Source organism: Epinephelus lanceolatus, chromosome 2 (assembly GCF_041903045.1).
Source record: "Epinephelus lanceolatus isolate andai-2023 chromosome 2, ASM4190304v1, whole genome shotgun sequence".
NCBI lineage: Eukaryota > Metazoa > Chordata > Actinopteri > Perciformes > Serranidae > Epinephelus > Epinephelus lanceolatus.
This window is the reverse complement of record NC_135735.1, coordinates 14,081,353-14,108,014: the sequence shown is the minus strand read 5'-3', so window position 1 is coordinate 14,108,014 and position 26,662 is coordinate 14,081,353. Positions and strand designations below refer to the sequence as shown.

Below are 26,662 nucleotides of genomic sequence, written 5' to 3'. Positions count from 1 at the left end.
GCACCATTGCTGCACTAGTTTTAATCGAATGTGCAGTCAAAATGATTAGCCACAATGACTGAAATTATGTAGTTGTAATTACAAACAGATGGGAGGCTTTATTTGCACTTAAGGCGACTGTGTGCATGGGAAATGCAGTGTGAACAAGAATAATTAAGAAGTTAAAGTCCTGTTTTTTCCAAGTTGTGTTTAAATAATCAACGCTATGATGTAAATTTGTTTCAAATTAGCTATATAGTTATATGAATGCTTTGCCTGGAGCGACCATCACCTTCCAGCCTTGAGGTTGTGAAGACAGAGATTTTTTTTATTTATTTATTTATTGAGACCTCAGTTTGTTTGTTTTCCAGAGGGAAGCAGTGTGTAAAGGCTGCGTCGCCCCATGCTGAGATGTTTCACGATACCCGAGGGCTCATTGGGATTAAAGTGAGTCGCACAGTACTTTCTGTTTTACCACTGCATTTCTCTTGATATATGTAAAGGAGAACAATGCTGTTTGATAATGGACTCTATACCATGGGGACCAATTCATTTGTAGTTTAGGAGAATAAACAGGTTACCATAGTTCAATCAACCCCAGCCTGGGAATTTAGACTCCCCAGGTGATCTTGAGATAAATATGAGGGATCATAAAAATATGAAAAGAACTATTAAAAATAAAACATATTTCTGTTACACAACTTTTTCTGATCTTGCTCTGAACCCCTTAACCTGTGATGAAAGGTCAAAAGGTGATATTGCATCATTGCAGCAGGTCACAGGTCTTTAAAAGAAACATAATCATTTAAAATTGGACAGATGTTTTTCATAAAATGGTGTTTAGTTATCTTTTTTTCATGAGCAATTTTCATTATTTTTACATGACAACTAATACACCAGAATTCTTATATAACCCACCTAACTATGAGGGCTGCAATCACCAGTGCACTGATGCAAGTAAAGACGGAAGTAGAGCCACGCTGGGATGGTGGATGGGTCAAACAAGCACAGGACTTTCCCCCAGAGAGACTGGTGTATGTGTCCTGTGTGAAACCAAATTAACTTTATTTTAAGGTATGTCATCATTGTGTTTCTTTACCAATGTAATTTTATGTTAAGTATGTAATGTGACACCACTCATGCAGCACTGATTTATAAAGTGTCATATGAACCGCTGTATGAGGATTACAAGTTATTATGGCTTAGTGGGAATTAACAGTAAATATTGATTTGTGCATGCTCCCTAAAAAAAGCCAAATGTTCTAATATAACTTAAAAAAACTTAAACTTCAGGCATTTTATAAGAATTACACATATTCATGGTCCACAGAGGATTTATGAAATTAACTTTGCACCACAAATAATACAAATACATTCACTTGTACAAAGAAATTGATCAAAATCTAAATGATTGATCACTAAGGAATTGAATGAGCTTCTTCAGAAGATGAACTTCTTGCATTCTGGAAACTCCAACTTTTCTCTGCACGGTAACACCCTCAGGCCAAAATGTCAGCAATGCACACACGATTTTTTTTTTTTATGAAATGTGTTGTGGATAATTATGTTCATCTGAGGACAAATTCTAATAATTTCTGTCACTTCTTCTTAACCTTTATTGAGCTGGAGTCATTTTGTCTCAGTATTTTAGTAACACCTGGCTCATTGTCGGAACCCATCGGCTGTATTCGGCATCTGACTTCCGGCAGACGGCGATACAGCCTCTGGGGGCAGACCCCCGATTTTTTGGCATTCCAGTTTGATTTGGCCGGAGGAGGCGAATTTCCGTTTCCGACTTCCGTTTATATATAAGTAAATATGCTGAACCATTGCAATGGATTTAGAGTTTGCAGTGACGCCAATTATGTTCCGCCTCGTTAGTTCACCGCACGGACCGTTTAACCTGGCAACAACTGCAGCCGGCTCAAACGTGATTGGTCAATATCACGCGGACTACAAACAGCCTACAACTGGAAACCAGGGCTCTTCCACTCTTCTTCCGGACTCTACATTCACTGAATGTAGACTCTGTATATAGAGACTACGCTTGGCTAAACTCACATAACTACAGACATTAATTACTGACACAGCCACAGTCTTCTGTCGGCCACTGAGCAACTACACTGAGGCACTACTCTTTAAACTTTCCTCATCCAGTTTATTTATTTATTTATTCATTTTATTTATTTCTTTATTTTTATCCTGCTGGATACTGTCAAACTCTGACTAGGTCTTCCAAATTTATCCTAAAATCATCTGTACTACTACTCTGTATTACTTTGAAATTTACTGAAAATATTTATGCTGATTATTGCAACCTGTTCTCATTCCCAAATTCTGACGTTTTGTCACGCCCCTCAGCGTCTCATAGCGACACACAGGGCAATCCTTTTGTGTACAGTATCTATGTGATACACTGCTGAAATACATTGTAACACACAGTTACATGTGAATCAGTAACACGCAGTTAATCTTGTAAAACATTGGCAGTTAGGTTTAGGCAACAAAACTACTTGATTAGGATTAGAAAAAAATTCTCAAAATATTTTGGGTTAAAATAAGCACGCTTATTTTGTTACATAACATGACATAAATACATGACATGAAAATACTTGACGTGAGTGAAGTCAGTGTGCAACAACCATTTGTAAATGTAACATTAAAACTACACTGAATATGGTTTTACATGGTTCTCCTGGGAAAAAATCCCAGTTTAGTTTGACCCATCCACCTTCTCGCTCTTTATGCTACGTCAGTTTCTATCAGCGTTAAGTTTTGCTGCGGATGTTTTACACTGAAGTTAGTTGAAAGCCTGGTGTATCTCAAAGTGCTGAGGACTGCCTTTGGGCGTGACTAAGTGTCTGTAGTTGACGACCTGGGAATGAAAACAGGCTGTTTGTTTTGGTGAATTGACCTTTCCCTCCATTGCCACCCTTCAGGCCTTCTACTACCTCAAGGGTCCAACAATCAATTATTAACCAGTACGTTCTGTCCACTCTGATATAGTGTAATGAATATTACCACCTCTAGGGGGCACTAGTGGGTGTAAGACTTTAGTGTTCAACCTGATGATGAGAACAATTAACAAACCAGTTTCATTAACTTAAAACAGACATCATTTTTTTAAACTTTAATTTGTATGATATTCATACATGTGAAGTAATAATCAGAGGCTGATATGAATGTTGTTTTGTGTCTTCTAAAAATCTAATTTCTTGTTGATGCAGCTCTGACTTCCTGTCCCTTAAACCAGTTGGTCGACCACACAGGGCCACAACAGGGTGAGTTGTTTGCAGTTTACTCAGTGTACAACAGAGGTCACTAGAAGCTGCTCTTGCATGAAGCTGGCACATCCTCTCCATCAGAGCTGATGTGTCACACCGACTGCTGTGGACTAAAGTTTCCCAAAAATGCTGCAGTTGTGAAAGTCTTTCTTTAAGCTACCATTAACAAACAGCTTGTATCTTATTTCCACCCTATCTGATTCAGCAAACCTGCAAGCACAGGCGTGCTTTATTTATGCTGGTGGATTTTATGCATGACAGTTTTGCTGAGGGGAAAAAAAGTTCCTCCTCCCCGTCTTCCCCATGTTTCCCCCATTGATTTTGGCGTTGCTTTGATGTGAATCTGCGCCAGAAGTGTCACTTAGATGAATCACTGTTAGTCCAAGCTGGCATAGCTCGGCACTGACAGAAGGGAGAATTCCACGCGGATCAAATAAATACAGATGTGAAGTAATTAGTTGTATTCCCAAGGAGCCTATTGTGGGTATGTTAAAGATGCTAGGGATCAGCTGGCTCTCCCACTAGCAGCTTTTATCAATTTAAAAAGGAACGGAAACTAGGTGGGTCATAACCCATGTGGCTTGGTACGAGTCACACGTCCAACCTGGAAATTAGACGAGGTGAAGTGTCTGTGATGCTTGGAAATTTAAACCGGAGCTGACTTTAGTGATTAACGACAAACTGGCCTCTGCTCTCACAGAAACTCAACAATAAAAACTCTTTTAAAAAAATATTGGTACAGCAGATTCATTCCAAGGTAAATGTAGCAGTGAAGTTCATGCACCACTAGCCTACTGTTTTGCTAAAACTGGCCTTATATTATTCGTAGCCATGACCAGGGGACAGTTACACAGAGGCTTTTGCTTCCCAGTTTTCTTAGTATGTAATAATGTCCTTTTTATTTAACCTTGATTCAGCCAACCTTAGAGCAAATTCTTATTTCCAGTGTCACCCTGCATGACAAAAAAGGAGTCTTAATTAGTGAAACTGACAGAAAGGAGGATAAACATAGTAAAAAGCAGCAAAGCACAGAAAAAACAGGCACATACAGAAACATATGGATTTCTATATCTACTTCATTTGAATTAAAGGTCCAGTGTTTAGGATTTAGTGGCAGTCAAGCGGTAAGATTGCAGAACTGAAACTTCTCCCGTTTACTAAGGGTGCGAGCAACACATTCTCACTCCGACCTCGTCACATATCGACGTTTGGTCATGTACTTTCCACATCCAGATTAGACGTGCAAAGATACCCTGGGTGCGTTGGTTGTTAACGTTCTGGGATGCCGTGTCAAGTTCTGCGTTTTACATGCATTGTCTTTTGTCAAAATACACTTCTGTTTTCACAGGAAATTTACTGTTTACATACAGTCTCTTTCCAAATAAACGCACTACGTTGGTACAGCACCGCAAATTCATGTTTTTTTTTTTTCCTTCAAGAACAAACGCACGTGAACTTCGTTCTTGTCCCACTACATTTCACCCGGATGCCACCAAGTGCCGTTAAACTATAAGGCTGACCTGCCACGTATCATGCCGTTGTTAAAGGACAGCTTTTTCATCAGTGTCTGACACAAGTCACTGCCCACGGAAGATTTTGACGACTTTGGAGTAGGAGAACTACAGTGACCAATGCGATAACGCGAATGGCCCTGTCTAGAGCCAGTGTTTGATTTGACCGCTCAGAGCTACTGTAGAAATTATATAGTGGACTCTGTGACGAGAACCCACTGGATGTGTAAAGAGAACTGGATACAGTGCTGGAGGCAGGGCCCTGTTCATTCTCATGAAAGTTGCTAGTGGTGCGTGAAGCCAAGAAGTTCAACTGTCATGTATAAAATTATCCAGATGATGGCACTACTTCTGCACTGTGTGACACAGACATGGATGGATGATTGAAAGGGCCTACCAGGTACAGGTCCAGGGGGCCCAAAGTGTCAGGGGACCCCCGGGCCTTCACCTGCAAAATGTCACTAAAATTAGTACCGACAAAGAAGAGACTCAAAATGACCACAAAAAGATGCAAATGAACTGCAAAGAGACAAAAAGTAACTAAAAAAAGGTGTTCCGACCTGGATCTGAACCAACTGCAGTCACATGACACATTGTTTGGGTTAAACATGAGCATGTTACAGTCCTGGAGGATTATTAATGTGCACCTCCTCCTGTACTGCCTTAATATGCACATTCAGCACATCCAATGCATCAAAACATTGTTTTCTAGTTGGAGCCGCGCCTGGTTTTCAAACTGTATGGTTTGACTAAAATGAACAATGACAGCAATATAATCCACGATGAGCAGCGCTAAAATCAACCTGTGTAGTTGTCCCTCCATTGTGACATTAGAAAGTGTCACATTTATCTTGCAAGTGTACTCTTCTTCAACATTTGCTTTACTTCCTGGATTTTTCCCACATGGAAATTCTGACCAATCCAGAGCAGCTTTCTCGTGCAAGGCATTTTATCTGGTCCGCTTGTAAATGCTGCCATGAGAACACGAACCAACTCTAGACAATTATAGAACTTTGTAACAAAATTAGTCCCTGATTCAGACCAAAGCAAGACAACTCTAGGTCTGAAAGCACCCTAAATCCTACACACTGGACTTTTACATTTTATACCAAATGCCTCATCAGTTTTCCAACAGACAGCCCCCTTTAACAAGAATCAAACAAAGTACAGTATTCTGATGGTCGTGTATAAATAGATTTTACAAGAAATGCAGTTGTTTTGATGCATTGCAACATTCTGAAAATCACATCAGGCCAGAGGCCTCCAACAATTAATGTAAACCACGCTTTGATCTTCACTCCGACCAAAAACACATTTGAAAAAGCGCCGCTTTAAGTGCATCATCTTATAACAAAGGGAGTGTACGTTTGCCAAACAATACTGCCATTACGATTAATGCCACCTCCTTGTGAAATTGAAACACACTTTTTTCTTTTTTGCTCTCGCAATTATAGGCCCCTTCAGGAGGGGTATGTATTTATGCCCAGCAGTTAGCAATGCATTGATTTAATACGTTTCTAATCAGGACATACAGCTTCAGGGCCTGAAATGTTAATTTTTCCTGCTGCTTACAAAGTAGCCTTTGATTTTCTGTCACGGCAGTAATTACAGTGTTTTGCCACTAGATAGGGAGAGAGCTTTGTCTCGTCTAATTATGAGGTAATCATTGCTGTAGTGCCAGCATGTTGTTCTCACCTTTTTGTTAATACTATTTTAATTTTATTTTTACAGCTTCCGGCTGTTACCTTCCCTTCTAATTCACACTGTGACACTGTTAACACTGTGTGTGTGGGTGTGTGTGTGTCTGAGTGTATATTTGGAGTGTAGTAGCCTAGTGACTGTAATTGTTGTGGTATGGGTGCTGTTAATTACTGGAGTAAACGGTTGAATCGCGGCCAGGGCCCTTTGTGGTTGCAGAGTGGGGGGCAGCAGCAGAGAGAGACAGAGGGCTGGAAAATTGTTTTTACCATCTGGGGACCGAGGGAGAGAGAAGGGGAAGCAGAAAGGAGAAAAGGGGAGCAGCGGCAGACAGAAAGGCCCAATTGGTGGCCAGAGCCTAAGGGTCCGGGGGTCCATATGGAAGGAAACACTTTGCCTTGCGCTTTATTGCACACCTTGCTGTTTTAATCAATGGCAAGCCTGTTCACAGAGCCTAGAGCAGCAGTGGTTGTTTCTCATTGTCTCGCTGCTACTTCCACTTTTCCTGCTCCACTACACCCCAACACTTCTTACCAAATCTCTGAAGAGCTGTGCAGTACTTTCAGGCCTCTCTGGAAGCCGGAGAAGTGGATGTGCTGCGGTGAAAACGTTTGCACTATGTGCGATGTAAAAAAGCTCCTATTTTGTAATGATGATTTGATACGCTTTTGGCTCCTGGCTGCGCTGTTCTAATTTCCCAGCAAAGCAGGGATAAGAATGTAGACGCCTGCTGTGTTTGGAGTCGTTTCTTAAAATGGAGGACACCCATTCCATCTGAATTCCATTTGAGTGTTGAAAGTAATGGGATTAGGCTACAAAAGGCGTGTTAACACCGAGACGCTGGGACGTGTGCTAATAGCACCATAAAAGTGCCAGCCAGCAGTCGTCTGACTCCCTCGTAACCCCACCCTGGTTGGAGGCAGTTCGGGTAATCACCCCCCTCAGACCAAACACCATGTTGAGGAGCGAGGAGCACAGCCTCGGCTTTGTGGGAGGTTGAGTGTTTGATTTCATCACAGAGCTCTTGCATCAATATTTCATTAAATTAGACCCATTTTGTAAAGAACGCACAAACAGGTAGAGCTACCTGTTTGAAATCAAAGACCTGCTGTTTTAATTTTACTGCATGGGAAACATCTTAGATAAGTAGTAACAGAGCAGCAATCAGTGGAGTGCGACACTGTATGTGTCATATCTGATAGTACATAATGACTATGAAGGAAAAATCCATTCAAATGCGAGTTCATGTTGTTTGCCATGATCTACAGCAACAAAGGTGAGCATAAAGTCGGTCACACAACACTAAAATCAAGAAAAACACAAACGATCATTGATTTTATTTAGTTGCACGTCCTAAAATCTGATTTTACATTTTCAACCCTTTCCTTTTTTTCTACAGATGGGGCATCGACAAACACACTTCACCTGACTCTGTCTCGTGCTGACTGATCATGTAAATAACTCAAAATACAACCCATTGAGATGACAGAAATAAAACATGATTTCTGTTTCGTTTGAACCTGTAAAACCACCATGCTGTTGGCAGTACACTGTGCAGGGGCGTAAATATAGACAGTGTAAGCAGTGCAGTTTCACTGGGGCGCGTGAGGTGAGGAGAGAGTGGTTGGACTGGCCGCTCTCTGTAGAGCAGAGAACGGGCCCTTGCGAGTGATTCAACTTGCCACTTCTGACATACACTTGTGTTCAAAGAAGAGAACATGTTAAAATGCAATTGTTGTTATCTGCTTTACATGCCCTCGAGAAGGCAAACCCATCTCCATCAACGTTTCTGTTTTTTCTTTAGTGAAATAGTCAGTAGCAATCTATAAACCAACCAACCAACCAAACCAACACATTCTCACTTCAACCTCATCACCTATTGACGTTTTGGTCATGGACTTGCCACGTCCACATACGACGTGCAAGGTACCCTGGGTGTGTTGGTTGTTGACGTTGTGGGACACCGTGTCAAGTTCTGGCTGTTTCTTTCATTTCTGCTTTCACAGGAAATTTACTGTTTACATACAGTCTCTTTCAAAATAAACGCACTGTGTCATTACAACAACATGAATTGAGGTGTTTCCTTCAACAACTAATGCATGTGCTTAGGTTTTGGCAACAAAAACACGTGGTAGGTTTAGCAAAAAAGAAAAGGGTTTGGCTTTAGAATCTTGCGGGATGCGAGCACCACTCTCTCAGGTGAATGTCATTGTTTGTTGGACCCATCCACCACCACTCCTGCCCACCCCACTAGGACTTTCACAGTCTTAACTTTTGTCCTTGTCCCATGGCGTTTCCCCCTGATGCCGCCTGGCACCATTAAACTTTAATAGCAGCCAGCCAAGTATCATGCCATATCAAGGATGCCTTTTTTCATTGGTTTCTGGTATCACAAGGATTTCGACAACTTCAGAGTGAGACTAGGCTCACCAAACAGAAGTTGAGGTCTCAGGAGGCTATCTCTGTAGGAATCTTTTCTATACTGTTTTCAGACACTTCAACAATCTGAGCCTGTCAGTGGCAAGAACAAGAACTTTTAATTGATGTAAATTTAGGGTGCGTATGCTCCAAGTGGTTTCATTACAGTCTTTTTATGTAGCTGCTGTCGGCTGCAGCTCTTACTCAGGCCTGGACCAGTTTAAAATAAATGTTGTTCACATTAATCATTTCGACACAAAACATGGAAGAAAGGGTCCAGTTTAAAAAATACTGAACTCACATGTTAAGTCATGCGTTACATAACTGTCAACTAACTGCCATTCATTAGAAAATTACACATTTCAACTGTGGGTAACTGAGAGATACACTTTCATTTTTTACTGTGGCACCAGTAGGTTGTTAGTACTGGGGGGTGCATATTGTGTACTGTTTGTATATTGTACATACAATATTCTGTATGCAGCCCCGTGTACTAAAAACCGTCCGCATTGATCACTGCTCATCTTTTGAAGGTCAGTAAAGTACACATTTGAGATTCAAAACTTGTACTCGTACTCGTACTTGTACTCATCGTCCTCCACTTATCCGGGTCCAGATCGCGGGGACAGCAGCCTCAGCAAAGAAGCCCAGATAGTCCTCTCCCCAGCCACTTCTTTCAGCTCTTCCGAGGGAACCCCGAGGCGTTCCCAGGCCAGCCGGGCAATGTAATCCCTCCAGCGTGTCCTGGGGCGGCCCTGAGGTCTCCTCCCGGTTGGACATGCCCGAAACACCTCCTAGGGGAGGCGTCCGGAAGGCATCCTTACCAGATGCCCAAACCACCTCAACTGGCTCCTCTCGATGTGGAGGAGCAGCAGCTCTACTCCGAGTCCCTCCTGGATGTCCGAGCTCCTCACCCTATCTCTAAGGCTGAGCCCAGCCACCCTGCGGAGGAAACTCATTTCGGCTGCTTGTACTCGCGATCTCGTTCTTTCGGTCACTACCCAGAGCTCGTGACCATAGGTGAGGGTTGGAACGTAGATCGACCGGTAAATCGAGAGCTTCGCTTTCTGGCTAAGCTCCCTCTTCACCACAACGGATCGGTTAAGTGCCTGCATCACTGCTGACGCCACCCCAATCCGCCTGTCAATCTCCCGCTCCATCCTACCCTCACTCGTACCCTCTCCTGAGATACTTAAACTCCTCCACCTCATTCAAAACATCGGCAGTAACTGATGATCACTGGTGCAGCGGAGGGTATACACAGGTTTATGGCGGATACCCACCTATCAGCCAAAAATCCATTGGAATATATAGGAGAGTATACACACTACCTCCTTGGTATCATACTCATCTAAATGCACCCACCTCATCAACTACCACTACACCACTGCTCAGGAGGAATCTTCTGGAATAAAAAAAGTGTTCCCAGAACAAACCTCATCATCCCTAAAAATGCTGGACTGTGTGTACCGCACTGTGATTGGCTGGCACAGCTGCACGATGTCATCCAGATGTCTACATGGTGCAATAAACAGGGTGCTCAACAGAAACAGAAATCAGGATTATGTCTACTTTCCAGAAGTGCGACTGCAACAGTGTGCACTGTCTCTCCTCCGTGTTCACTGACACAGCTGCTGTTGTTTGGCTCGTTGTATCACAGCCTTTGCCATTACTTGGATTTGTGATTAAATTTAGCAAAGTGCTGCCGATAGCTGAATTGTCCAGCCACTCTCAATTACCGTCTAGGGAGGGTACCTGAGAAAGCTTAACGCAGCAATTAACAACTTAATTAAGTGCCACAGCCATTGTGGCACTTCTGGAGCCATGCAACAAGGGGCGTATTGATTGCAGGGGATTGCCAGTTGGTCCCCAATTGATCGCCCAATTGATTGGCTTGGATAGGCATTCCTCAATGACTCAGTGAAGGAGTTAGTGTGTATATGTGTGTGTGTGTGTGTGTGTGTGGTGTGTTTTGTCTCAAAGGAAGTAGCCGTCACACCGCTGTGTGACACACTGATAATGACCTGCCAGACTGGCTGCATGGCCTCTCCCAATCCCCCTGGGAGTGACACACATGTCTGGTGTCAATCACTCACTCACGCTCACACACACACACACACACACACGCTCAAACAGAGGCCTCAGGTCTGCGCTTGAATCCTAAGTAACATCTGCAGTCTGTTCATTCTAAATACACCTGACAGGGATGCAGTAATAAATACACACACACTACAGAATACATTGTGAGTGCTGAATACACAGATACAAACTGATACTTTTACACTACAAAACACAAATACACTTTTATCTATTTTATTTCTATTAATTTTCTATCTAATCTTTTTGTTGGAAATACAAAAAATAGTATAAAAATTGTTTTATCGCAAGTGTTTCCTGTGTTTTGAAGCAGGACCCCATCCACCCATCAAACAACAAGACACTGTCTCTGTAAGAAATACTGTAACTGAGGTGTGTATGAGTATTTCAAATATATAGGCATACAAACAATAATGATTAGGAAGATAAAAAGTGTAAGAAAAATAAAAATCCTTGACATAGTTGTTAAAGATGGAAAAAAAAATTGAATTAAAGTCATCTCTTACAGAATTCCATTCACAAAAAAAACTAGCAGAGCTTCCTCTCACTGAAAATCTTATTTTTCTGACTTTAGAAAAGACATAACATCTCTAAGCCACAGGGACATAGATGGTCAGGGTATCTAAGGTCATGGAAAACCTGGAAAAGTCATGGAAGAAGTAAAAATCACTGAAAGTTTTGGAACAGTTATGGAATTTTGTTGTGTGTAATTAAAATTGTTACAGTAATCCTCTGCGGATAACCTTATGTGTAACATAAGGTAGCTCTAATCTGCGTTGATCAACGTTTTCTCCCTGCGTTCCATCTCTTCCTTCATTGTGTGCCAGCTAGTTGAAATTAATATTCAGTACAGTTTCAGTTTCTGGTATGTGTGAAAAACGCAGGCCAAGTAGGGCAAGAAAAAAAAAGAATTTTGTATAATGGGTCCTTGAAAAGACATTGAAAAGTTTCGAAATGTTGTTCATGAAAATGTGTGGGAACCTTGAATGGTGCTTTAGAAGATTTCCATAGTGAAATACATTGTCTTGTCAAAAAATAAAGGCTGATATGTCAGACTGGGAAGAACTGAATTGGGAAGAAGCAACAGAGTCCCCAAATGTCGCAATAAAGGGCCAAATCCTTGAAACCCATATGGCTGTGACATTGGTCTACAACATTTGGATAGATTTTTGATAGTAGTTTTATTTAATTTTTAGATTTCAACCCATTTTTTTACATCTTCAATCATTTATTGTAATGTGATGTCTTGATTTACACTGATCAGATTATTTTTTATTATTTTATTAGGATATGTTTAAGTCACAATTTCCTCAGGCACAGCAGCTCTTTTGGAAAAAACATTAGCCACAGATAAACACACGAGGGCAGATAAAAACACACTTACACACAGATCCAATGATCCCTGGGGAGCAGTTAGGATGCAGGGCAGGGCTGGGTGTAGGAGGGGAGTGAAGTGGTGGTAAGACGTCAAATAAACTGTCATCTCTTATTGTGTCAATGAAGTAATTCCCTTTTAAAGGCTTGACCCTTCACCCCGGAGGAGCTCGACCAATTGCACCGTGCACAGGAGGCGCCATGAGGTGATAACAAATGACTCAACTGAGGGGGGAGGGTGCTAGGCCGGACTCACCCTGGGCCAGTTACACCACTTCACTAGGTAAAGGATGTGTCCGAATCAATTACAAACATCCCACACTCTCACAGTCAGTTGTTTTTATTTGTTTTTTTTTAGTGCTGGTGTTTAAGTTTTATTAAAACTTTAAAAAGTCTACAAGTTCAAATATTTATCTGAGGAATAAAACATTTTATATTAACGCCATTTTTAATTCTGTGGAAGCTCTGTTTCAATTTAACTGCATCACACTCCCAGTCTTAGTAGTTCCTTATTTCATCACTAGGGGGTAGTATTATATGGACAGACTTGAAGATGGCTTTCAAGGAGACACTTTGACTTCCTGGCACACAACTATTCAGCTATGATCAAATATGTTTTTGGCAAATACATTCACAACTTACCAGAGGGTCACATAGAGTTAAGCTTCAGGACGGAGTAATGACACTTGATTCTGTGGATTTATGATGGCTGTTTGTCTGTGTGTGTGTGTGTGAGTGTGTGAGAGTGTGAGAGTGTGTGTGTGCATGTCAGAGTGCTTGACAGGCTGAGCTCTCCCCGCGCCTTGCTGTGGTTCTGAGGTGGTCAACTTATGACCTGTAATTACATTGCTACTTTGCTCACACATCTCACCGGAGCGGGTTGGTCTTGGACACTTCAATTACCTCACTTCAATACCTCTGTTGCTCTCACATGGCCCGCAAAATCATAATGATAGCCCAGGGAATGGACTGATTCAGATTTTACTACATGTGCCACAGGAAATCCTGCCAATAGAAAGCTATTACTGAATGAAAATGTTACCGAAAACAACAAACTAGATTAAACCTGATATTTTCTGGGTGTTACTGCACAATTTGCATATTTAAAAACAGGCATTATTTGTTGGGGGGGGAGAATAAACAAAACCTGATCCCTCGTGGGTCCCCACAGAGAGGCGTGTAAACTCTTGTACCCAATATGCAGACATTTCAATACTTAAACAAGGGAAGCCTGAGAAAACAGCACAGCAAGGCCAATGACAATGCTCGACACATATTCTTTGAAAACGGTCTGCATCAATTTGCATTCAAACTTGTTGCAAAATAGAGAAGAGCGAAAGATCTATCTAGTGGGGCATATTTGAAGGTTGGGTCCAGGTCGCATATGTTTGCCCTTGTATAGCTCTGTCACATTGTGGTGTAACGGAGCCTCAGCTGCACGATTGCAGTTTTTAATGAAAAAGTGGGGGCCGCCACATCCAGGTAAGACCCCTGGAGGTTGTATTTCCAGGGCTTTGTTATATCCCACAATGAGGCTGTGTGGACACACACTCAGACACACACAAACACACACACACACACACACACACACACACACACACACACAGATTTAACCAGACAATGATAGCTACAGTAGTGGCTGATGATGCACGCATATGTTTCCCTGCGAAAAAGAAAATGTATCTTTGATAATCTGAAAGAATTTGGAGCAGGCATCTTATATACATCCCAAAACTTCCATCAAGTGTATAAAGAAACGTCTGCAGTTATTAAATTCAAATGCAACTGTGAAAATGGAGAAACATTTCAGTTATATTGTAAAACAGGCAGCTGGGCATTTTCAGAGTTTTCTGTGGCCTTTTTGCAGGGTTCAGTGCCAGAGGGCTTCAAAAATTATACATTTCTGACCCAAATAAATAATGCTTTTTGTCTGTTTCTCATTTGTAACTAGTTTTGTATCTGTCAGCCTTCATTACAGCAAAGTGATGGTTATCCTCAGACTAGATTTTGTAACTGATAATTGGGTTTTATTAATAATGTGTAAAACAATAAAAGGTGCAAAATGAGTTTTGTTTTTAAATCACTGCATCCATAATAAACACACATGTTTCAAATTGTCGTGGGGCATTTGTTTAAAGGCTCTTCATGCAATATTCAGAGCATTGATATAACAGCAAAAGAATATATGCTATGTAAAGATATGGTGGAGTAATGGCGTCCTGAGCAGAGATGAAATCACACGACCTCTGTGTGTTGTAATCTGAGCTTCTCTGTGGTTTGTTGTGATAAACTGGGGTCTCATTATGAAAGAGTGAGTAGGATTCATATTAAAATGTGCAGACAAAAGCCAAAAATGGCGTGAGCCCAAAAATATTTGACAATTTCTACAATCATGCTTCAGCCTCAACATCTGTGTCACCAATTTCCCATCTCCAAAATGTTCATAAGCATGGGTCTATATTTACAGATCTACGGACACTAGTCACATAGGTAAGTGGAAACGAGGTGTCTATTTTTCCAATGTACTTGCAGCAATTTTGGACTGAAAGAAAAGAAAGGATTTGTCTCGCAAACACAATGGAAATCATGGTTCTCATAGGAATGACTGGATTTCATACATTAATACGTACGCAGAGCTATGTGGAAACATGAGCTTGTGTCTGGAAATGCATGCAATGCCTCTAAGTGGCATTTAACACAGTCTTCAGCCATTTTTCTGCATTCTTGTTGTGAAATAAGAACACCTACTCTTATTGGCTTTTTTTGTCACTGATATCGGAGTTAGTTTGTATTAGTTAGTAAGTAAAACACTGATTCCAGTTTGATCTGATTATGTTGGAGCTGGTCGACGTGGCAGCAGGATACCGAAGGGCTGAAACTGTCTCTAAATCATCAGCAGTACCCAATGGGCATCTCTGTGGAGGGCTCATCAGTCAGCTGTGATGTCCCAGAAACACTCACTGTGCTACACCAGCCTCACTCCTCACAGACACTACAGCCTGTTGTTGACCAACAACATGTCAGCTGGTAATTTTCAATCACACCGTCAATCTCAAACTACGACAGCTGACCATCCCGGCTCTGAGTTGTTGGCTCAGCAGTTCAGAAAGACTGACACTAGACACCGACAGGGCGACTGACCCTGGCAGCTTGAAACGGCCCGCTCAGAAATACCAAAACTGAAATTAGTAACAGTAATGAACAACAGTAATGAACTTTCTCCTGTCTTTAACCAGCTGTTTATTACAATGCTGGACACACAAAGGCAATATTATTTACCTCTTACTGTCGGTGTTTCTCAAATGGGGGTACGGGTATCCTGAGGGGTACTTTGGAGTACTGCAGGGAGTAAGTGAGATTTTTTTCTGAATGTTAATTTAAAAAAATATTAGTCATGCATAATTACAACAATAACTATACAATAATAATTTCAATTAAAAATGTAAGTTCAGTAAACCACATTTTATATTTAATATTCCTGTTTTCAGTGCATTCGTGAACTGCTGTAAACTGTTGACCGCCACAACAAACACAGTCATGTTCCTATTGATGTTTGTTTACTGTGACTGGAAAGCCAGTTTTGATATTTATTACTATTATTTACCACTGTTAAAGGTTATAGCAGCGAGATTTCAAATACGACTAAATGAGTCAGAGAACTCGCTGGCTAGTCACTAACATCTCCTACAGCTAACAAATTACTATACAATGAGTAACATAATAATAATGTGACCATATAATTATGATATTTTTGTATGTGGCTTTCAAATGCTTGAGAATTAAAAAACCATGTTAGGGGCCCCTTTCTCCCAAAGAGACATTTTGCATTTAAACTTTTTGATATTAGTTTGAGACCCAAAGAGGTCGAATTATCTGATATTTCACAGAAAAAATTTGACCCATTGTCCAAGAAATACTGTGCTAACTTTGTGCTAACACATTAATCATCTGATAAGCCCTCCGGTTTCCTTTGTGACTCTTTGAAGGGGCACGACCCCTTGATTGGGAACCACTGTAACAAACTACCAACCTAAGTACATAAAATTAGCTCCACCTCGAGCAGCTACAGCGGTAAAATGCTGTTTATACATTGATGTATCCGTAGTAAAAATCTGATGTCATTATAATTCATCAGACACACAACAAGTACTTTTATTTTGATACTTTAAGTACAATCTGTTGGTAATACTTCTGAGAATTTTTTTGTACATTTCCACAGTGGTACTTTCCTTGAGTTTACTTAAGCTTTTACTGTCAGTATATGATCAAAAAAAAACTTCCTTCATTTTAATTCAATAGGCTTCACAGGCATGACATGTGACACGTGTCGCCAAAGCTCAGTAATAATCATTAGACAATTAATGACATTTACAAAAGATCAATTTAATGCAGCTTCAAATGTCCACTCAGCAGTTTAGAAACTAGAAAACATCTGTCAGAAATCATCATTTACACTGGGATAATATGATTATAGTCTTAGATGAACAGACAAAAATGTTTCTCCAATTAAGGATTAAAACTAGAAAAAAGCTCAGTACAGTCATTACTTTTTGTATGTAAGCCACATATTATCATGAATGCGATTTAATTAATCAGCAGTTACCAGCAGCTACCTATTATTTCATTGGTTTTTCGTATTCCATTCTGCTGAACAATTTTATTTTATTTTATTCTGTTTTAATTCATAGGCACAATGCAATTTAACATAGTTTCAATACAGATATGGGACAGATGTGTTGCACAGAGTTTAATAGCTATTGCTAATTTTAACTCTTGTCTCGATTTGGGAATTTACATGTAAACTTAAAATATGATTAAAAAGGAAAATATTTATTACATTATATTTATTACCACCACTGTAAACAGTCTTTCTCTATCAAGTAATGTCACACTTGCTTCAGTCAATAATGTTTTGGCTTGTGTTCAAGAGTGTATTCTACTGTTTAAACATGTGAGAGGTTTTAATAACTCAAATACTGCCTACAGTAAGAATCTGTGTTCTGAAGTCTAAAGTCTATTTTGAGGAGGATCACTTGATGCTGACAGGATTGCTTAAATACACTGCGTCGTCCAGATGCCACAGAGAGAATTGGAACCATAAAAACACTGTGCAGCCACTATTAGTTATTGTGAGCAGAAGGTCAGACGATAGGCAGAAGGATAAAGATTTTAGTGTGTTGGCAGTGAGGAGAATCTCCTCTGACAGGACGGACCAACACACACCAGCCCCACTACAACTTTCCACTGACTCACCACAGTATCAGGTATGTTGTCTGCCATAAATTAGACCAAAGGTAGGCGGGTGCTAACGGCCTACTTGATTAAAAACCACAACCTGTAAATAATATGCTGTTCACGTCACAGTCTGATCACAAGAACACAATGATGTGACATTTTATTGATTCTAAAAAGAAACGTTATTCCTCCGAGGAGGTCAGAGGTCAAATTAGTGACAGCACAGTTTTCTTGCAGCTTCATTTGAACTGTATATAATGACAGATGCTTTTATGGTAACTGGAAATTAACCAGATATAGAAGGATGTGCAGATTAGATGGGGAATCAAATTAATTAGGATAGATTATGTTGAATACACTTAGACCCAATTCCATTTCTTATTTTAACCCCCACTCTTTGTTTGTGAGTGACCCTTTAAACAGAGTTACAAAGAGTAGTGGTTAAAATCTTCCCCTATGCATGGAATAACTCTTCAAGACTGTCATATGTCATCAGTAGTTGTTGGTACTGTTTACATAAACAGGTGCGACTATGGGAATAACTGTATGATCAGAATAATATTTGCCATCTATCTGATGGAGACAGAAAGCATGGATGCTCACAACTTTTTCACAACTTTAGTTTCATGCTATAAAACCACTAACAGTGCTCTGTAGGCTAATATTAGCAACCTGTGCTCCTATGTACCCTGCAAATACGAGTTTCCTGGGATAGAGAAGGGATGACCCATCCTATTCTCCCTTTGACTGGCTGCTACTCATTTCCTTCATTACTTAAACTGGTTAGATTCAGGCAAGATGACTGGGACTGGTTAGGGTTAGGGTAAGAATATCAGGGTAGGCCAATCAGATGCAGACTTAGGGCAGGTCAGGGTTAGGGTTCGCTATCTTAAAAAACACGTACCCTGTCACATTCTCACTCTAACCTCGTCACATATTGACGTTTGGTCATGGACTTTCCATGACCACATACAACGTGCAAGGTACCCTGGGTGCGTTGGTTGTTGACGTTCTGAGACACAGTGTCAAGTTCTGCCTGTTACATGATTGTCTTCTTTCTAAATACACTTATGTTTTCACAGGAAATTTAACATTTACATACAGTCTCTTTCAAAATAAACTCACTACAACAGTACATCAGTACAACAAAGCAAATTTATATTCTTTTCTTCCAGCAACCAACGCACATGGTTGGGTTTGGGCAACAAAAGCACATGGTTAGGTGTAGGAAAAGAGAACAGGGTTTGGCTTTAGAATCTGAGGGGACGCAAACTCCACTCCCACCCACCCAAGTCGGGCTTTCGCCACTTTAACCTTTGTCCTTGTCCCGCCACGTTTCCCCCTGATGCCGCTAGGTGCCGTTAAACTATAATGGCTACCAGCTGCGTATCATGCGGACAACACCTTTTTTCATTTGTTTCTGATGCCTCATGTCTCTGGCCAAGTGCCGAATTTCAATGACTTCGGAGTTTCCTGGTATAGTGAAATGATAACCCATCCTACTGCCTACTACTCATTGCCTTCGTTAGTTAAGCTGGTTAGGTTTAGGCAAGAGGAGTAGGATTGGTTAGGGTCAGGGTAAGAATGTCAGGGTAGGGCAGGTCATGCCTTCGCTACCCAAGGAAACTGAAGTTCATGTACCCTGCCAGTCTGTATTGATATTCTAGAAGCAATAACAAGTGCAGCGTCTTCACAACAGGACTTGAGTTATATATTTAGGGTATCATATGCCATCAAAGGGGAGGAAAGTGTGAGAGATATGGAGATATGGAGATATGTCAAAATGCGAGACTGTCCATCACCATCAACAATAACAATGTGACGTTAGCTAGATAACTACCAAGACATCACCATACTGCTGTAATTTTTATTTTGTTGTGCTTGTTATAAAGATATGACCATGATTCGTTGAAATGGCATTAAAATGAGAATACAACACGTATTGTTTAAAATCTTAATTAACAAAGGAAACACACTTTTGGGTTTCTTTTCATACGTGCGCAGCCATCTTACCGATGATTTCTCATAATACTTGGTTTTGAGTGTGCCTCTGAAAAACCTACATTTGGAGGGCCATGTAGCCTGAACACTTCGCCCTATCCCAATAAGAATCGAGACACCCTAACCCCAGATGTGAACATGCAAAACAAAGGTGTAAAAGCTTAGTGGCATAGGGGTAAGGGGTGTGTTGGAACTGAGCCTTAGCCTTAAGATGTACACATTGTATGCTGTGATTTTCTTATCATAATCAAAAATTTACTTTTGCATTCTAGCATGCATAGAACAGGTACTCTGTCATATATTACACTAAGATAATAAACAATTTATTTGATATTTATATTGAATTTTGAAGCAAATTCAGTAAATCCACTGTGCTTTGTGGATGTAACATCTAATGTCTGAATATAATATTCAATCATTTAGGAATTCAGCATCATCATAAACACCTGCTGCAGTTTTAGTAATTCAGCATTCATATATTTTCTGAAAGGTTCCACTGACTTAATCAGTGCCGTGGTTCCCAACCTAGAGGTCACAAGATTAATCTGAGGAGCCATAAGATGATTAATGTGAGACAAAAGAATTTTAAAAATACAGCATTAAAAATGTTTTCTGATAAGCACCATTTGAAAAGGACTCATAGAAAATAAAGACACAAAATTTAATCATTGAATGTAAGCGCTGAACAATAAGGTTTTCTTTCATTATATAATTCATCCTCTTTATTACTTTCACTGTTCAGGTCATTGTGTTGGGCTTTATATGACATGTGAGCAGTGACCATGATGAGTTCTTTCACACACCAAAGGTCAGAGGCATCACTTACAGAAAGAGAAGGACCCCCGAATGCTCACTAAGTCATTTACCTCATTCCCTATCAATTATTGACATGCAGTTGTCAGTTGAAAAGCCAGCCAGACTTTCCGTTGATCTGTTTGATGAATATTTCAGCTGACAAACAGGCTACCTGACACTCTGCACCAAATCAATGTGTGGTTAGAGAGAGGTCGCTCGTCTTGGCCACAGTCATGCACATATGCATGCACGTGTATATACTGTTACAGTGTTGTTGTTGTTGTTGTTACTATTCTGTTCTTAATGTTTTACTTACTGTTTATTTACATTGATTTCTCCCTGCACTGAGTGTGTGTTACCTTTTTGTTTTGGCTACAACCAACAAAAATACATAATTTAAAGAAAAAACTAAGGACTAAAACTAACTTAAAACTATATATACAGAGGTGGAAGGTATTTAAGTACCATTTAAAATATTTTATGCTATCATGTACTTCTACACCTACTTCTACATTTCAGAGGTAAATATTATCATTCTCCCTTCACAACATTTATCTAGCAGTTACAGTATAAGTGCCAATTACTTTGCAGATTAATTTTGCAAATGCAAGACAAGTCACAATCATAGAAAATACAATTCATTCAATACAATTCAAAATACAGTTCATCCGGGAGGAAGAAAAACAAGTAGCAAGCCTCTTGCCTCCCGATTCAAGCCTCATATATGGAACCAGGGAATGGGAAATGTACGCTGCCATAGTTCCACCCGACATAGCAGCAACCAACTTACGACCAGACCTGGGGTCTCATTTATAAACATTGCGTTCGCACAAAACGAGGCCTAAGAGAGGCGTACGCTACTTCCCACGCAAAAGTTGTGATGTGTAAGAACAGACTTGATGGGAGAAACTTTGACCCATGTTTATGAACATTTTAGAGACAGGAAATTGGCAATGCCGATGGTGAGGTGGAAGCATGATTCTAGAAATTGTTGAATATTTATTGGCTCATGCCATTTGTGCCTTTTGTTTGTATGTACATTTTTTGTATAGATCCTACGAGCACGGTCTCACTCCAAAGTCATCGAAATCTGGTGCTTGGGCAGTGACTTGCAGCGTCAGAAACCAATGAAAAAAGGCGTCCTCTAACACCGGCATGATACACGGCCAGTTGCAGTTATAGTTTAATGGCACCCGGCAGCATCAGGGGGAAACACAGCAGGACAAGGACAAAAGTTAAGGCGGCGAAAGTAAAACTGGGGTGGACTGGAAGGGTGATGGATTGGTCCAACAAGCACTGACTTTCACCCAAGAGAGCAGTGTTCATGTCCTGTGAGATTATAAAGCCAAACCCTGTTCTTTTTTCCTAAATCTAACCACGTGTGTTTGTTGTTCAAGGAAAAAGAACGTCAATTTGTGGTGTTGTACCGACGTAGTACATTTATTTTGAAAGAGACTGTATGTAAATGTTGAATTTCCTGTGAAAACAGAAGTGTATTTTGAAAGAAGACAATGCATGTAACAGGCAGAACTTGACACGGCCTCCCAGAACATCAACAACCAACACACCCAGGGTACCTTGCACGTAGATCGGAGTGAGAGTGTGTTGCAGACCCCCTGTTCAATATGTGTCCCCACTATTATACACAGTCTAAGGTCCCCACTTAGGTTGGAAGCAATACTTACACCCTTGGTAGTAGCCCAGGCAAAGCCCTCTTGATGCGCTGTTTTTTTCCAGACCCACTGTAATTATCTACTCTGACCTCATACTGATCCCAACATTGCATTGCCTAAAAACCCTTATGTTAAAAAGTGTTTAAAAAATGTTTTATCATCTGAGTTCCTCACAACCTTTCAACACAAAGTGACGCCCTTAGAAGTCACAACCCACTACTGGAAGAGGTAAATATAATAACATATGGACCCAAAGGTCTCCACACGAGGCAGCTTGAGGGAAAAAATGATGCATCACTGGAATCGTCACTACATTTGAAACCTAAACTTGACAAAGCAAAGTGAAATATTTCATGCTTTTAAACATTTTTGTTCATGTGAAAAACAACACTGTGTAGCCACATCTTGCATTCAATAAAGTCACTTGACCACAGCATGAAAGAGGAGCCAACAGAGCTCTGGTGAACTGGTGATGTGTTATTTATGTCAGGCTCAGTTCAAAAGCAGCCTCAATGGAGAAGACACACCCCATAAATTTCTCTATGGCCCCTATGAGCAGGTCAGGAAGGCACCAATATTTCCTCTTTATTAGAAACAACAGAAACAACATGCAGCCATAAAAGAGACCTCAGAGGTGAATCTGAAACATAGGGAACGGCAGTGAAAGGGCGCTGCTCCGAGAGCTGAGAGGTAGTCACACAATCCATTTCTTCCAACCTGCCTTGTCCATATATTGGTGCATTTCCTCATAACTCTCACACCAGTGACTCACAAACTCTCCATGCTTCATCACAGGTCAACTTGGAGATGAACTTTAAAGGAAGGTGTAACAAATGATCGCAGCCTCCCAGGCAGTTCATATCTGCTGAAGTGCCATAACCCTCTACATATCCTGACCTCAATTTGGAGTCTGCGTGTTGAAGGCCCATCTGAGGGAGATGGTATCGATCTGAGCAGGGACTCTGGCAGCATCAATAAACAACAGGCTTCAGGCTTCAAGGCTGAGGAGACACATCTCTATTTCAGCCGGAGGGTTCGCATCTGGATACCTGAGTTGGGACGTGGCCCTGGACAGATGGTGGGACACGCTTTTTCTTGCTGAACTCTAAGCGAGTCCAGCTCCTTTGCGTGACCAAAGCCTGTGATATCGTCCCTACTGTTGGTTATATCAAGGTAAATAAGGCCGTAAGCCACCGCAAGCTCACACATTTTTACTCTTAATAATTACCATTAATGTTAAGGAACATAGTAAATAGAAAGCTACCAAGTAACAGTCAATATCTGCGGGAAACGATCGATGCTTAACCAGCAGACAAATAGTATTTCAAGACCTTCTATATCAGCATTACAGTGAAGGAGGACAGTGCTGACTTTGGCTCATTAATCAATACACACAACGAGCCAACCAATACATTTGACATAGACTAATGAAATAATAATCATCAGAGGATGAGGAGGGAGAGGAAGAAAAGAGGAAGCAAACACAGGCTGCATTTGGACACTTAGTTGTAAACATAAAAACAGCCATAAATGAAAATTAAAAGTAAATAAGTAATGGGCAATCTGACCGAACAATCCTGCTTTTCCCTCCTTGCTGAGAAAGTTAAATAAATGTGCCTCATACATTCAGAGTCAAACTGAGCTCACTTTGCGCTAAGCAGCTTGTCAATAGCAAGAAAAGAAGCACAGGGCAAGAGAGGAGGTCTGATAAAATGGCTTTTAATTACCAGACAGTGAATGCTGGCCTTCCTTTTCCACTTTCTCCTCCCAGCTAAGTCAGGAGTTTGATTTCTGATAATGTGGATTGCTGACTGGGCTTCATCCCAGTTGCCCCTAAAGCAGAAGGACCTAACGTCAAGTCCTGGGAGAGCGTGTTTGACAAAGTGCCATATAGATCCTCTGCTTTTCATCAGAGGGCAGTGCTGGTGGAGGCATTAATCAGAGCCCTCGATAGCCCCGGCTTTGTTTTCCCTTTTACTCTCCTGTAACAATTAGGCACAGTAATAATTTCAGGCTTTACATGGAAATCAGTGGGTCTTTAACCCGGCTGTTGGTACAGGCGAAAGAGATTAGATACGTGCAGAGCGGGTCGATGCAATGAACTTCTAACCTTTGTGTGTGTGCAGTATGTGAGTGTGAATGTGTGTTTGAGACTGTTGACAATACACAGACCAGCAGATAGATAGATAGACAGAGGCAAAAAGCACATTTACTCAAATATGATACTTCAGTACTTGTGATTTTTTACTCCACTACATTCATTTGACAATTTACATGATGAGTTACTTATAATAGTAAGATTTAATATATGATGCATTTTATAACATAAACTACCAATAGAATAGAAGGTAGTTAAAACTCGACAAGCTGCTTATATGTTGACGCATTAATGAAAATAATCATAATTCTTTAATACATATTAAAAAAACTCTGATAGGGTTGATCCTGCATCTGCTACTTTTGATACTTTAAAGAGACAGTTCACCCCAAAATCAAAAATCCCCATTTTTCCCTCTTACCTGTAGTGCTATTTATCAGTCTAGATTATTTTGGTGTGAGTTTTTTAGTGTTGGAGATATCGACCGTAGAGATTTCTGCCTTCTCTCTAATATAATGGAACTAGATGGCACTTGGCTTGTGGTGCTCAAGATGCCAAAAAAAATACATTTGAAAACCTCAACAGCAATGTCTCTTTCCAGAAATCATGACCTGGTTACTCAAGATAATGCACAGACCTTGTTGTGAGCAGTTTTATTTAGGAACTATTTTCTTTCTACGGATTCTGCCGTGGTCCTTCCAGATGCCTCCTGCTGCTGCTGTTATCATTAGTCATACTTCTACTGTTATTATACACATATGATTACTGTCACATATGTACACTATCAAATATTAATATATACTTTCAACATATTGTACCACAACAGCCAGAATTATAATTATAATATTATAACTTTCATTAATGTTGTTGTAAGCTACTGTCATTACCATCTGTCCTGCATCTCTCTCTCTCTCTTTCTGTCTCATTGTGACTTACAGATTACTGTTAATGTATCATGTTGATCTGTTCTGTACGACATCCATTGCACGTCTGTCCATCCTGGAAGAGGGCTCCCTCCTCAGTTGCTCTTCATGAGGTTTCTACCGTATTTTTTTCCCCGTTAAAGGGTTTTTTGGGGGAGTTTTTCCTTATCCGCTGTGAGGGTCCAAAGGACAGAGGGATGTCGTATGCTGTAAAGCCCTGTGAGGCTAATTGTGATTTGTGATATTGGGCTTTATAAATAAAATTGATTGATTGATTGATTGATTGATTGATTGGTTGATTCTACACAGCTACCCACCAAGTGTATCACCATGCAAAAAGGAAGTGTGCATCTACTCATAGACGAGAGTGAGATGTAAACATTAATGGTGTCCTCCTCGGCTGAGCTATAACATTAGTTAGCTCAGTGGTGCTAGGTGAGCTAGCAGTAGGCGCACACTTCTTTTTGGAGATATTGCTGTTGAGTTTTTTAGATGTTTCTTTCTTTTTTGGTGCTTTCAGCATCACAAACATTCTGGGGTGAACTGTCCCATAAAAACATGAATGATGATATAACCTCTGAAAGGGGAGATTTTGCATCTCAAAGAAAGACAGATAGATAGATAGATAGATAGATAGATAGATAGATAGGTGGGTGGATTGCTTCCATTACATTTTGAACACAATGTTAACAAACACTAAAGAAGCCAGAGGTGGAGACTTTTGTTTAAGCAGCCAGTGAAATCCAGCTCACTTCAATGGCTGGCACAGCACACATCTCATTGATATTGTTTTCAAGTGCCACATGTCCAGAGCTGACCTGAGCCGTGGGGACACAGAACAAGCTTTAACAAGTTCTTATTACACAAAACCCCGGTCAACCCCAGTCAACAGACTTGGGTATCAGCTCTGTGAGCAGAGTGCTGTAAATTAACAGAAAAGGAGACTTCATTTTGCCCAGGGATCAATGTCTTGTTCTTGGAACTGCAATCAGAGCTCTCCGGTGAGCGGGCAGGGAGACTGATGCGGCTCCTCAATCATAAGGCCGTAATCAACAACATTTTAAGTGCCCCTTTGTTTTACATTCAATTATACACTAATGGTTCATGCCTAGTGGAAACATTTAAATACTAATGCTGTGTTAATGTAGAGTGAAAGAGGTAGAAAACCTCTTTGAATACTTGAAAAGCCATGGTCATGAGGGCACATACTCCTCTGAACACTCTCTGTTTGTTTAAATGAGTTTAGCTCTGGTGTATTGTTAATACAGCTGAGGAGCCTTGTCAGTTTTTCATCTCTACAACTGTTAAGTTGCTGTTAAAGTTATTCATTCAATATTCAAATATTGAATATGTATAATAGTGATCTAAGGTCATATATGAAAGGAATATTTACCTATTAGATACCCACCAATTACACCTCTAGAGAGCTATTGTACGCTCAATATTGTCAAAAAAACCCAACACTTAACAAACTTCACATCAGTGTCACGTAAAGCAAAAGCAGTCCAAGGTGGCAATAATTTCTTTTGATGAAGCACTCAATAATTTCATTTCAGTATGAAAGGTTGACTTGTAC

General features: G+C 40.5%; 1 long non-coding RNA gene across 1 annotated transcript; it reads left to right on the top strand.

Annotated features, from left to right (window-relative positions):
• The first annotated feature begins 379 nt into the window (after positions 1-379).
• On the top strand, positions 380-8,085 carry LOC144458993 (uncharacterized). The gene is made up of 3 exons (XR_013488308.1): positions 380-426; positions 3,207-3,260; positions 7,872-8,085. It is a non-coding gene; the product is annotated as an uncharacterized LOC144458993 (long non-coding RNA).
• Positions 8,086-26,662: the final 18,577 nt, after the last annotated feature.